We start from the raw sequence: 11,240 nt of genomic DNA on the forward strand, positions 1-11,240 counted from the left end.
CTCGCTACGCATTTACTTCACCGTCACAGAGAGGCGAACTGCACGGGTTTGCAGATGCCTCCGAGCGAGCTTATGGATGCTGCATTTATACCAGAATTTGGCACAATGGTACGTATAAAATTAATTTGCTTATTGCCAAGTCCAAAGTAGCTCCAGTAAAGGCACAGTCTGTACCAAGGTTGGAGCTGTGCGCTGCATTGCTTTTAATACGAACATGAAAAAAGTTTGAAGTGAACCGCAAGCAGAATATGAACACAGTATATTTTTGGACGGATTCAACCACGGTCCTTCAGTGGTTAAAAACTCATTCCTCGACTCTTACTTCATTTGTCGCCAACCGGGTCTCGGAAATCCAGGAACATTCGCAGGGCATCATATGGCGACATGTTCCATCGAAGCATAATCCGGCCGATTTAATTTCACGCGGCTGCAGTGCTGCTGATCTATGTAGCACAATATGGTTTTCTGGCCCATTATTCCTTAGTAAGGAGTCAAAACATTGGCCGGAGCTGGTAGTCGTCACCGACGCACCAGTGGAAGAGCAGCGTAAGCCCAAACGAACTCAGTGCTATAAAACAAATCACATAACACACATTGTAAATTATATCGTCAATCGAAATTCCTCATACATCCGCATCCTTCGCATAATAGCATTTATTCATCGCGTATATAACACAATTCCACCGCAAAGAAAGATGCAAATACAACATGTAGAACCCATTTCTGCTGCGGAACTCAATAATGCATTCAATTTTGTTGCCGTAACCTTACAATGCGATTTCTACTCTTCGGAAATTAATGCATTAGAGAACAATAAAAATATACCTCCATCGTTTCAGAAACTGTCGCCACTTGTGCCAACTGCAAATATTTAAGAAGATGCTCACCCTTGTTAGAGTAGGCGGACGGTTGTTGCAAGCACCTATTCCAATAGAAGCAAGATGCCCGCTAATACTGCCTCACGACCATCGTTTCATAATCCTCTATATAGAGCACTTACATCGCACAAATCTTCACGCTGGACCGAAGGTTCTATTAGGTTTGCTCCGACAGCGCATTTGGATTGTGAGGGCTAGAGAAACGGTACGCAAGGTTGTGCGACAATGTGTTCATTGCTTCAAATATCGACCAATATTGCAACAACAAATCATGGGACTCTTACCAGCGGACCGATTTCATACAGAGCGGCCATTTTATATTTGCGGAGTGGATTTTTGTGGTCCTTTCCTTACCAGTTACCGTATCAGGAGTAAGGTTCCCTACAAAACCTATGTGGCGATCTTTGTGTGCTTTTCGACGAAAGCAATACATATGGAATTAGTTTCCGATTTAAGTGCCGATGCGTTTATATACTGTCTCAAACGATTTATAAACCGGCGAGGCGTTCCACATCGAATTTACTGTGACAACGCAACAAATTTCGTGAGGGCTCACAACAAATTGCAAGATTTTTACCAGCGCTACTTGTGCGATCAAAGGCGAAAGGAAATTTCCGACTTTTCGTCCATCACAGGTTTCGAATTCCATTTTATCCCACCGCGATCGCCGCATTTCGGTGGGCTCTGGGAAGCTGTTGTTAAATCAGCAAAGCAACTTTTTACCAAATACTTATCCCAAGGTGGTCTCACGTATGAGGAACTCTTGACAGTCATAGTTGAAGCAGAAGACATTCTTAACTCTCGTCCATTGGTAACAATGTCAAACGATCCTAATGATGGAAGCGTCTTGACGCCATCTCACTTTCTCATTGGTGAAGCGATTAGGAGCGTACCCGAACCCAATTGTGACACCAACAAGCTATCATATTTATCACGATGGCAACGCATCACCCATATAAAAAATCTGTTTTGGCAACAATGGCGGCGTGACTACCTCCATGAGCTGCAGCAGCGATCCAAATGGCTAACTGACCCAGCTAACGTAGAACTTCATCAGCTTGTACTTTTATATGAAGATAATATACCATCTAACCAGTGGCCATTAGGCCGAATTACGAACGTTATCCCAGGTCCAGACAAAAAGGTCCGAGTGGTGGAAATTAAAACAGCAAAGGGAATTCTTCGCCGACCAGTTCATAAACTAGCCCCATTACCATCAGGATTTTGAAAGGATCCTTTCAACGGGGGCAGGATGTTCAATCGGAATTGACTGGTCACAAATGTTAGGTATAGTATGGTAACGCCATGGCCGGCGATAATTCCCAATCACAAGCAGCATTGGTTGGCCTATTGTGCTTTAAGCTATTCATTTTTTCTTCTTTATCATTGTAATTTGCTGACAGTCGTTTTCGTACATTGCTTCAATAAAGTTCGTGTATTCTTAAATCGTATGTTTCTTTTTTTATTAACAAGAAACAAGTATTGTTTTCAATAAAACCGTTTAACTAAAAATTTTTTTTTAATTATTTAATTTGTATCTTTAATATTGTTACGAATTTACTTGGAATTTGTGTAGAACCATGACCTCCCCAATTAAGACCTCACATACCACTTCTCCCTGGACTTGGTTATACTCGCCAGTAATCGTACGCAATCTTGCTCCAGGTAATGGCTTTACTCTGCTGTAGACCAAATCAGATCGAATCAAGGAATGAGATGCCCCCGTATCTACAGTCAGTACACGCTCTTTACCATCCACATTCCCTCTGTTGGTAAGACAGCTTGATTTCCTTCCAATCTGCGACACAGATATCACAGGACATTCAATAGCAGGGGCAAGTTTTCGTTCTTTACATCCGACACGCTCTTGCTCATTTCCGCCAGCTTTGCGTTTACGGCCACCCACATTGGTGGAACTATTAGGACCAAGATCGCAATGACGTGCAATGTGACCTGGGTTGCCGCACTCGAAACATCTAATAACTCCGGCATTCTTCTGTTGAGATCTCTTTAGTGCTTCCAAAATTGTGTCTACCCACTCTGGCCTTTCTACTTCCACACGGCGTGCTTTGAAAACTGGCTTACACAGAAGCGACGCTGTTTCCTGAATCAGAGCATGCGACACCGTTTCAGCAAATGTTAGTTTTGGATTCGCATATGTAGCCCGCTTCGTTTCCACATCTCGTATGCCATTTATAAAGCTCTGAATTTTTTACCCTTTCAGTGTATTCTACGGGTGCGTCCGCATTTACCAAATGTGCCAACCTTTCAACATCCGAGGCAAACTCCTGCAAAGTCTCATTCGCTCTTTGGTGACGGTTTTGCAACTCAATTTGGAATATCTGTTTCCTATGCTGGCTTCCATAACGTCTCTCGACAGCGGCCATCAATGCTTCATAGTTGTTTCGCTCTCCTTCGGGAATCGTCTGTAGGATTTCGGCTGCTGGCCCTTTCAATGCCATGAACAGAGCTGCAACTTTATCTTCCACATTCCAGTTGCTCACTGCTGCGGTCTTCTCAAACTGTAGCTTAAAGACCTGGAAAGGAACAGAACCGTCAAAGGATGGTGTTTTTACCTTTGGATTACTCGCTGAAACTGCTGGACGATTTAGTTGTAACTGCTCGATACGTCCTCTCAAAGCATCCACCTCGGCCTCGATTTTATCCTGTCGACCACTGAAGCCTTCATGAAACTGGGTTAGTTTTTCTTCCATATGCGCTTCCAGTTTAGATGATATACGGGGTTCCTGCTCTTCTAGTTGTGTGGAGATCTGACATAATATCTGTGCTGAAATTTGTGCTGACATTTCCGAAATACGCGTTTCTTGTGCTTCAATCTTTGATGTTATACGTGTCTCTTGGGATTCCATCTATGATGACATATACGTTTTCTGTTCTTCTAGTTGAGATGACATGTACGTTTTCTGTTCTTCCATCTTGGATGTTAAACGTGTCCCCTGCGATTCCAGCTGAGATGCCACTATTATTGCAGCCAATATCATGTTCAAGTCTGTGCTCGTAACTGTCTGCGATGTTTCGTTTTCCTCTTCAGTTTTTGTTGTTGTTTCGTCCCCATCAGGATAAAAGACAAACTCGTCCACATCAATTCCTTGCGACTCCATTACCTCTCGTAGCCGTGCTTGAAGTTCGATCTTATTGCCAGTTGTATTTAATCCACGGTTCTCCAACACCTTTTTCAGTTGCTGGATCTTCAATTCACTGAACTTTGCCATGTCCAAGTTGTATTCCCAATCTTCGGAATTTATTCAACAATTCCTCTTCTGACACCAATTTTTACGAATTTACTTGCAAATCCTCTTATTTGCAATCCTCCGCTAAGTTCGAATCACTAAACTGTTGAATAAATAACTCCAATATTGAACAATGGAAAAATGGCCTTTATTAAAGTACTTCACAATAACACTTATACTTTGCTACTCGCTGGCTCAATAACCAAACTGATTGATAACTCAAATGAAACTCTACTATTGGCCGCCAGATCGCGTGCTTAATCAAACTGATTGATAGCTCAACTCAAACTGAATTACAGCGCCTCTACATCTGTCGCCTTTTATACTCTTTGGTTTCCTCGTTCGCATTTTTCTAGAATCTACTAGCATTGTCCATGAGCTCTCAAACTTCTCAGCTATAACTAAAATTGCACAATTTTATACATCTTTTAGGCGCTTCCAGAATCTACTGGTCCAGTAGCTCTCAAACTTCTCAGATATATGCATGTGTTAGTGCATTGACGCTCCGCTGCTCGTATACGTACATGGTACATATATTTAGACGCAATTATTTATTCGTTTATGTAGATACATAATGATTGAATTATTGATGTGAATGTTTGTAGTTTACAGTCTCTCGCGCACACATAGGCGTATAAGTAAATGCTTCTGTGTGTGACATCTCTCGGCTGCCTTATATATGTGTATACATGATTTGATTATTGACGTAAATATCGCTTAGCATGCCTTAGCATCGCTTTAGTGATGGTATAGCCTAGTGATGCTAATATCCGTGACAATATTAAATTGTGATCTAAGTAATAAGCCTCCTGTAGGTGGGGTGGTGTTTTTAGGATTGGAGGATTATCCCTACCTGTATTTTCTTTCATTGAGTAATCTTTAGGCTTGGCGACCATATCGGAGCCGCGTAGCGTGCTATCGGCCGGCCAATTACTTTGTAAGTGGTAATTAGCGTTTCTTTATCTTTACCCCAAGTGCTGCCGTTAAGAGATTTGGGGATTTTATTACGGCTCTGGATTTTTGGTATAATTGCGGCTGCATGCTCCCCAAAATGTAGATCTTGATCCAAGGTCACACCCAAGATTTTAGGGTGTAAGACAGTCGGTAGCGTGGTGCCATCGGCGTGGATGTTCACTATGGTCGACATTTGGGCGTCCATGTCGTAAATAAGGTCGCCGATGATTTGGTCGGTGACAATGTTAGTTTTCGCGAGGCGAAGAAACCGGAAAGATCAGGGAGATAGCTTTTTAGTTTGTTACAAAGCTCATCGATCTGTGGGCCTGTGCCTGTGGCCATTATTGTGCAGCCATCGGCGTAGGAAACGATTGTGACTGCTTCTGGTGGTGAAGGCGGCTTTGATATGTAGAAGTTAAAAAAAGGTGGGGTTAGGACACCACCCTGTGACACCTCTTGTATAATTCATCTTGGTTTTGATGTTACGTTCCTGAATTACACCGATGCTGGCGGACCAGACAGATAATTTGCGGTCCACCTTTTCGAGACATGGGGGAAGGGAGACCCTTCCAGGTCTTGGAATAACATGCCATGCTTGACCGTATCAAAAGCTTTTGACAGATCTAACGCAGTGGGTACTGTCCTATGGTGGGGTTCAATTTAATCCGCAGTGTAACCCCATTTCATTTGTTGCGTCCCTCCCACAAATTGACATCCTTCCAGCAGATCCTTGCAGCGGGCCTGCGCCATACTCTCCTTCTCCGGGAAGGTGTCGAACCGAATTCGGGTCCTACACCTGATACCGGTCCTGAGAAATAGTTTTGCGGCATATGCCGTAAAATAATCTATTTAGGACGGTCACACTCTTGTCAGTGTGTCACGTGCAAGGAATGGTTGCATCGGACAGTTCCTGCAGCCTCTTCCAGTATGTGTTTTTAAGATCAGGCGACCAAACTGGTGACGCGTAGCAGTGACCGACCAATTGCTTTGTACGTGGTTAGCAATGTTTCTTAATTTTTCCCCAGGTGCTGCCGGGAACCGAACCGCAACAAAGTTTTTGTTTTACTTTAGTTACAATTTTGGTGGCATGCGTCTTGAAGGTGAATACTAGGTCTTAGACCTTGCTTTCAAATAACGAGATTATCTTCTTTTTTGTACTTAACTCCTCGACACTTCGGTTGCTTAAGCTGAGATGAGTAGTAAAATTTGACGTTATTGAACAAAGTGGCAAAGATAAAGCCCGAGTTAAAGTTGACATAGTCATAACCATATTTTTACTTATCCATATCAAATTGGCATCAGTTATTGTGGTGCCTTAACCTAAAAATCGTGAAAATTTCACAAAAAATAGCGTAAAATCATTATGGTCCCACCCTCGATTTCGGAGGTCTACGGGGATATTTTTTGGAAATATCTTTCGATAGAAATAAAATTTTTAACTTGCGCTTTCCGATTTCTAGGTTCAAAACGCGTCTTCTAACACCTCTTCCGATATTTTTGAACGAGTTTTAGCAGTTGTGAGCTAAAGTAAAATATTACTCTTGAGTTTAAACTCGCACTCAAAAATCTAACATAAATCGATTGGCGATCGTTTATTAAATAACTATAGTTATCTTTCACCACAAATCCAAAGAGGATAAATATAATAAGAGCTGTCACTCGTTATTTTTTAGGCATTTACTCGATGTAAACTGTGAGGTAGTCGCTACTTTTGTTTTATGAGGGACACTTTTGAATTGCCTTCCATTTATCCATGCGGTGTTGTCACTTTATGCAAACGCGCTTTTTGGAAAGAGAATTAAATAATTAATTAAATACAGTCGGAAAAATAAACACAAATACCCCAGGAAAATGTATAGAAGACATTTATGAACATCTCACCCAAAAAAAAAGTAACGACTACCTCACAGTTTACATCGAGTAAATGCCAAAAAATAACGAGTGACGGCTCTTATTATATTTATCCTCTTTGACAAAAGTAGCGACTACCTCCAGTTTACATCGAGTAAATGCCTAAAAAATAACGAGTGACGGCTCTTATTATCAAAGAGGATAAATATTATTATATAAGAGAAGGCATATTATTATATTTATCCTCTATGTTATTATATCTATCCTCTTTGAAAATCACTCACAGAAGATTGCGCATTCACGAGTTCAAAATTGCTCCATTCTGCGCATCAACGTCACAGTTGACTGCTTGAGGGAATGAAAGAAAGAGAAAAAAGGAAGAGCTAAAGGAAAATGACGTATGAAATGCCCATAAAACCAGCTGATCTTTTGTTTACATGCGCAATGCGCAATCTTTTTTGTGTGATTTGTGGTTTTCTTTATCTATAGATTGTTTGATTAGAATTGTTCCCATCGATAATCCGTAAATTTTGTGTGCAAATGAGTTTTCAGTTTTTCTTATAAGGTGTAAAATTATATCCATTTAAACACGTTGTTATATGAACGCACCTAGTAATATTCTTGATAAACTTAATTTTCGATCAGCTGAATTATTGCCAAAAAAATGTTTAATTGATATACAAATTAAAAAATGCCAAGATTAAGTGAAAAATTAAAACTAAAACATCTTTACTAAGAAATTCTTGTAAATGGCTTGCTGGTGTCGGATATTTCTGATGAAAAGGACGGCAGTTATGTTTACAATGTTGCGTTTTCACCATGAAATGTGCGCGTAAATTTATACAAAGTGTGTAAATGATTTTTCATACAAAATTTGACAGTTCGTTTACGCACTAGATAAATTAATACGTTTACACACTTTAAGGGCCAATTAAACTTCCTTAAGTGCAAATTAAACTTCCTTAACCCTAACGCCATAGTCGTAACCATCTCCAATGTCATCGATTAATGGTGCCTTAACTTAAAATCGTCAAAATTTCATAAAAATGAAGAAAACGCAAAAAATTACAAACATGTACCACAAAAAATAAGTCTCTTAGTCATATCGTAGCCAAAACAACGAATAAAATATACAAAAAGTTATTAAATTCACCAACTCAAATATTTTTAGGTTATGGATATGGCGAGAAACCAAAAACCAATTGGTTGGCTATGGTATGGTTATGGCGTTAGCGTTATGGTATGGCACCATGAATCGATTACATTGATTTCCATAAGGTAGGTTCGATCAGCTGTTTTACCTGGTTATGGCTTTATGGTTATAAGTCACCATTAAATCGCCTTTTAACCGTGAATCCATAGTCGAAACCATATCCATAACCATCTCCAATGTGATCGATTAATGGTGCCTTAACCTAAAAATCGTGCAAACTTCATAAAAATGAAGAAAACGAAAAAAATTAAAAACATATTCCACAAAAGATAAGTCTCTTAGTCATAACTTATCCAAAACATTGAATCAATAAACAATTATTTTTAAAAAAATCTTTATTGCACAAGGAAAAATTATGAAGTGAAAAAAGTTTTGTTTTCAAAAATCAATACATTTAAATATTTCACAAAGAGTTCTTGAAATAAAAATATTAAAACAAGCGGAATATTAATAACAAGTGGGTTAAGCATATATGACACTACTTTATTTTTGTTTGGATTCCAAGCTAAAAAAAACTGACGAAACTTTATCGGAACTTCGAAACAAAAAACAATTTCTATCATGAAAAAGCGAGACCACTATTCCCCCAAAATTAGTGAGTTTGACATGTTTTTGTTTATGTTTTACATTTTATTTTTACATAAACACTTTTAACAATAAAAACATTGCAAATAACACGCGAAAATTATTTCGGTCTCTAATGGTTCACTTTTTTCACAAGAAAGTTGATTTTAATTGTGTTTTTATTCACCAAATTTTCAAACTAAAACAAAATTTTCATGTGTCAGAAAAAAATAAAGAAAAAACGGCCGAATGTCAAAAAAACTTATCGAAATACAAACTGGCTTGTTTGTTTTCAATGAACTAGATTGTATTTTCCTTGTATTTCGTTAGTTTTTTGAAATATAGTTTACACACTTACACCAGTACTGAAGCCGTATTAGGAGGGAGAGCGACAAAAAATTGAAGATAAAATACAAGAAATAATACACGAAAATAAAGTAGTGTCATATAGGCATTACCACAGCACCATTAATCGATTACATTGATTTCCATAAGGTAGGTTCGATCAGCTGTTTTACTTGGCTATGGTTTATGGTTGAAAAGGCATCAATTATTAAGGGCCAATTAATGGTGACTTATAACCATAAAACCATAACCAGATAAAACAGCTGATCGAACCTACCTTATGGAAATCAATGTAAACGATTAATGGTGCCATACCATAACGCTAACGCCATAACCATATCATTGCCAACCAATTGGTTTTTGGTTTCTCGCCATATCCATAACCTAAAAATATTTGAGTTGGTGAATTTAATACCCTTTTTCAGATTTGTTTGTCATTTTTTGCGTTTTCTTCATTTTTTATGAAATTTTCACGATTTTTAGGTTAAGACACCATTAATCGATCACATTCGAGATGGTTATGGATATGGGTATGGTTGGCGTTAGGGTTAAGGAAGCTTAATTGGCCCTTTACCCCTTCATAAGGCATTTATAAGGTTAAATGAGTCCAGCCACTGATCATTGGGACGCGTCTTAGGAAGTAATCAGGCAATAATTAAACTCGCTGCACCCACGGTTCAACTCTATGGTTGGCTCATCTGTACAGCAACAAGTTATGTCTGTTCAAATTGTCAAAATCTGTGTATTGGTATTAGGCGAATGGAATGAAATGAAAACACAAAACATAGCAGTTTTTGTGTGTGGTAAGAAAATGTTGTCAATGTGTTGGTTTTATTTTAAATTTGCCATCTCCTTTTGACAATCTCATCGATCATGCAATGATCAAAATAAAATCAGCTGATGAGATGAGCCAACCATATAATTGAGCCATGGTCGCACCGTCGCACCATGATGGAAGTAGAGAAGGTGGCACATGTAAACATTAGTTCAGCTGTTTTTTATGGGCGATTTTTACGTCATTTTCCCTTAGCTCTTGTTTTTTCTCTCTTTCTTTCATTCGCTGAAGCAGTCAAGTGTGACGTATATGCGCAGAACGAAGCAATTTTGAACTCGTGAATGCACAATCTTTTATGTGATATGTGCCGTCGTACTATGCTCGATACATGGTTCAACTATATACAGGTTGGCTCATCTGTAAAGCAACAAAATATGTCTGTTCAAATTGTCCAAATCTGTGTATTGGTGTTGGTGCGAATGGTATGGAATGGAAACATAAAACTTAGCAGTTTTTGTATGTGTAAGTAAAATGTTGCCAATGTGTTGGTTTCATTTTGAGTTTGCCATTTCCTTTTGACAATCCCTTCGACCACGCAATGACATAAATAAAATCAGCTGATGAGATGAGCCAACCTGTACATAATTGAACCATGGCTCGATACTAGAGCTAGATTTTTTTAAGAATCGATTTTTTTCACATAGGTCCTCACTTGATCCTTTAATCGGGTGTCAATTCATGTCATGGTTTGCGTTGTTCCAGTTAAAAACTTTATGGAAGTATTTTCATAACTTATTGAAAAAACAGGAATAAGGAATTTAATTGACGAAATTTCATAAAAATTTACACTTCTGCTTTCGTGTTTGCTGCTGTCTATGTCATGAAAACAATATTGCAAACAAAGTATTGACTTAAAAAAGAAAAATTTATATATAAGCCTTTTTTGCATATATCCTTTATAGCTATGACAACATATTCATTTAAATATTATTAATTATAAATCAAATAATTTATTTTGTAGATTCATAGTCCGTATAAGTTTTGTTGCATATATACAAATAACACCATGAATTAGATGTACTAATGCTGCAAATTGAGAAAGAATGTAATTCCTTCTTTTTATTGTACTTTTTAAAGAATCTAAATATATATTCCAGACTATTTACACATCACTTGATCCTGAAGAATTTTGTATACCAAGCATATGTATTTGTCCCGGTAAGTATTACGTATATGATCATACCACAAAATAGACAAACACATGTTCAATATATTGCTTACCAGAAGTGCGCAGAAATTTCTTCATATTTCTCCTCTCCCTGGAAGCCACCAAAACAATAAAGCTAATTTTATAAAAACAAAGGCGCATAATCATAGACAAAATAAAATAGGTTTTAAATTTAGGTGCA

General features: G+C 38.3%; 1 protein-coding gene across 3 annotated transcripts in view; it reads right to left on the bottom strand.

Moving 5' to 3' along the window:
- MAPk-Ak2 (MAP kinase-activated protein kinase 2) overlaps positions 1-11,240 on the bottom strand; it is a 383,073-nt gene that overhangs the window by 187,687 nt on the left and 184,146 nt on the right. The window lies entirely within an intron of this gene.

Source organism: Eurosta solidaginis, chromosome 4 (assembly GCF_040869045.1).
Source record: "Eurosta solidaginis isolate ZX-2024a chromosome 4, ASM4086904v1, whole genome shotgun sequence".
NCBI classification, from domain to species: Eukaryota; Metazoa; Arthropoda; class Insecta; order Diptera; family Tephritidae; genus Eurosta; species Eurosta solidaginis.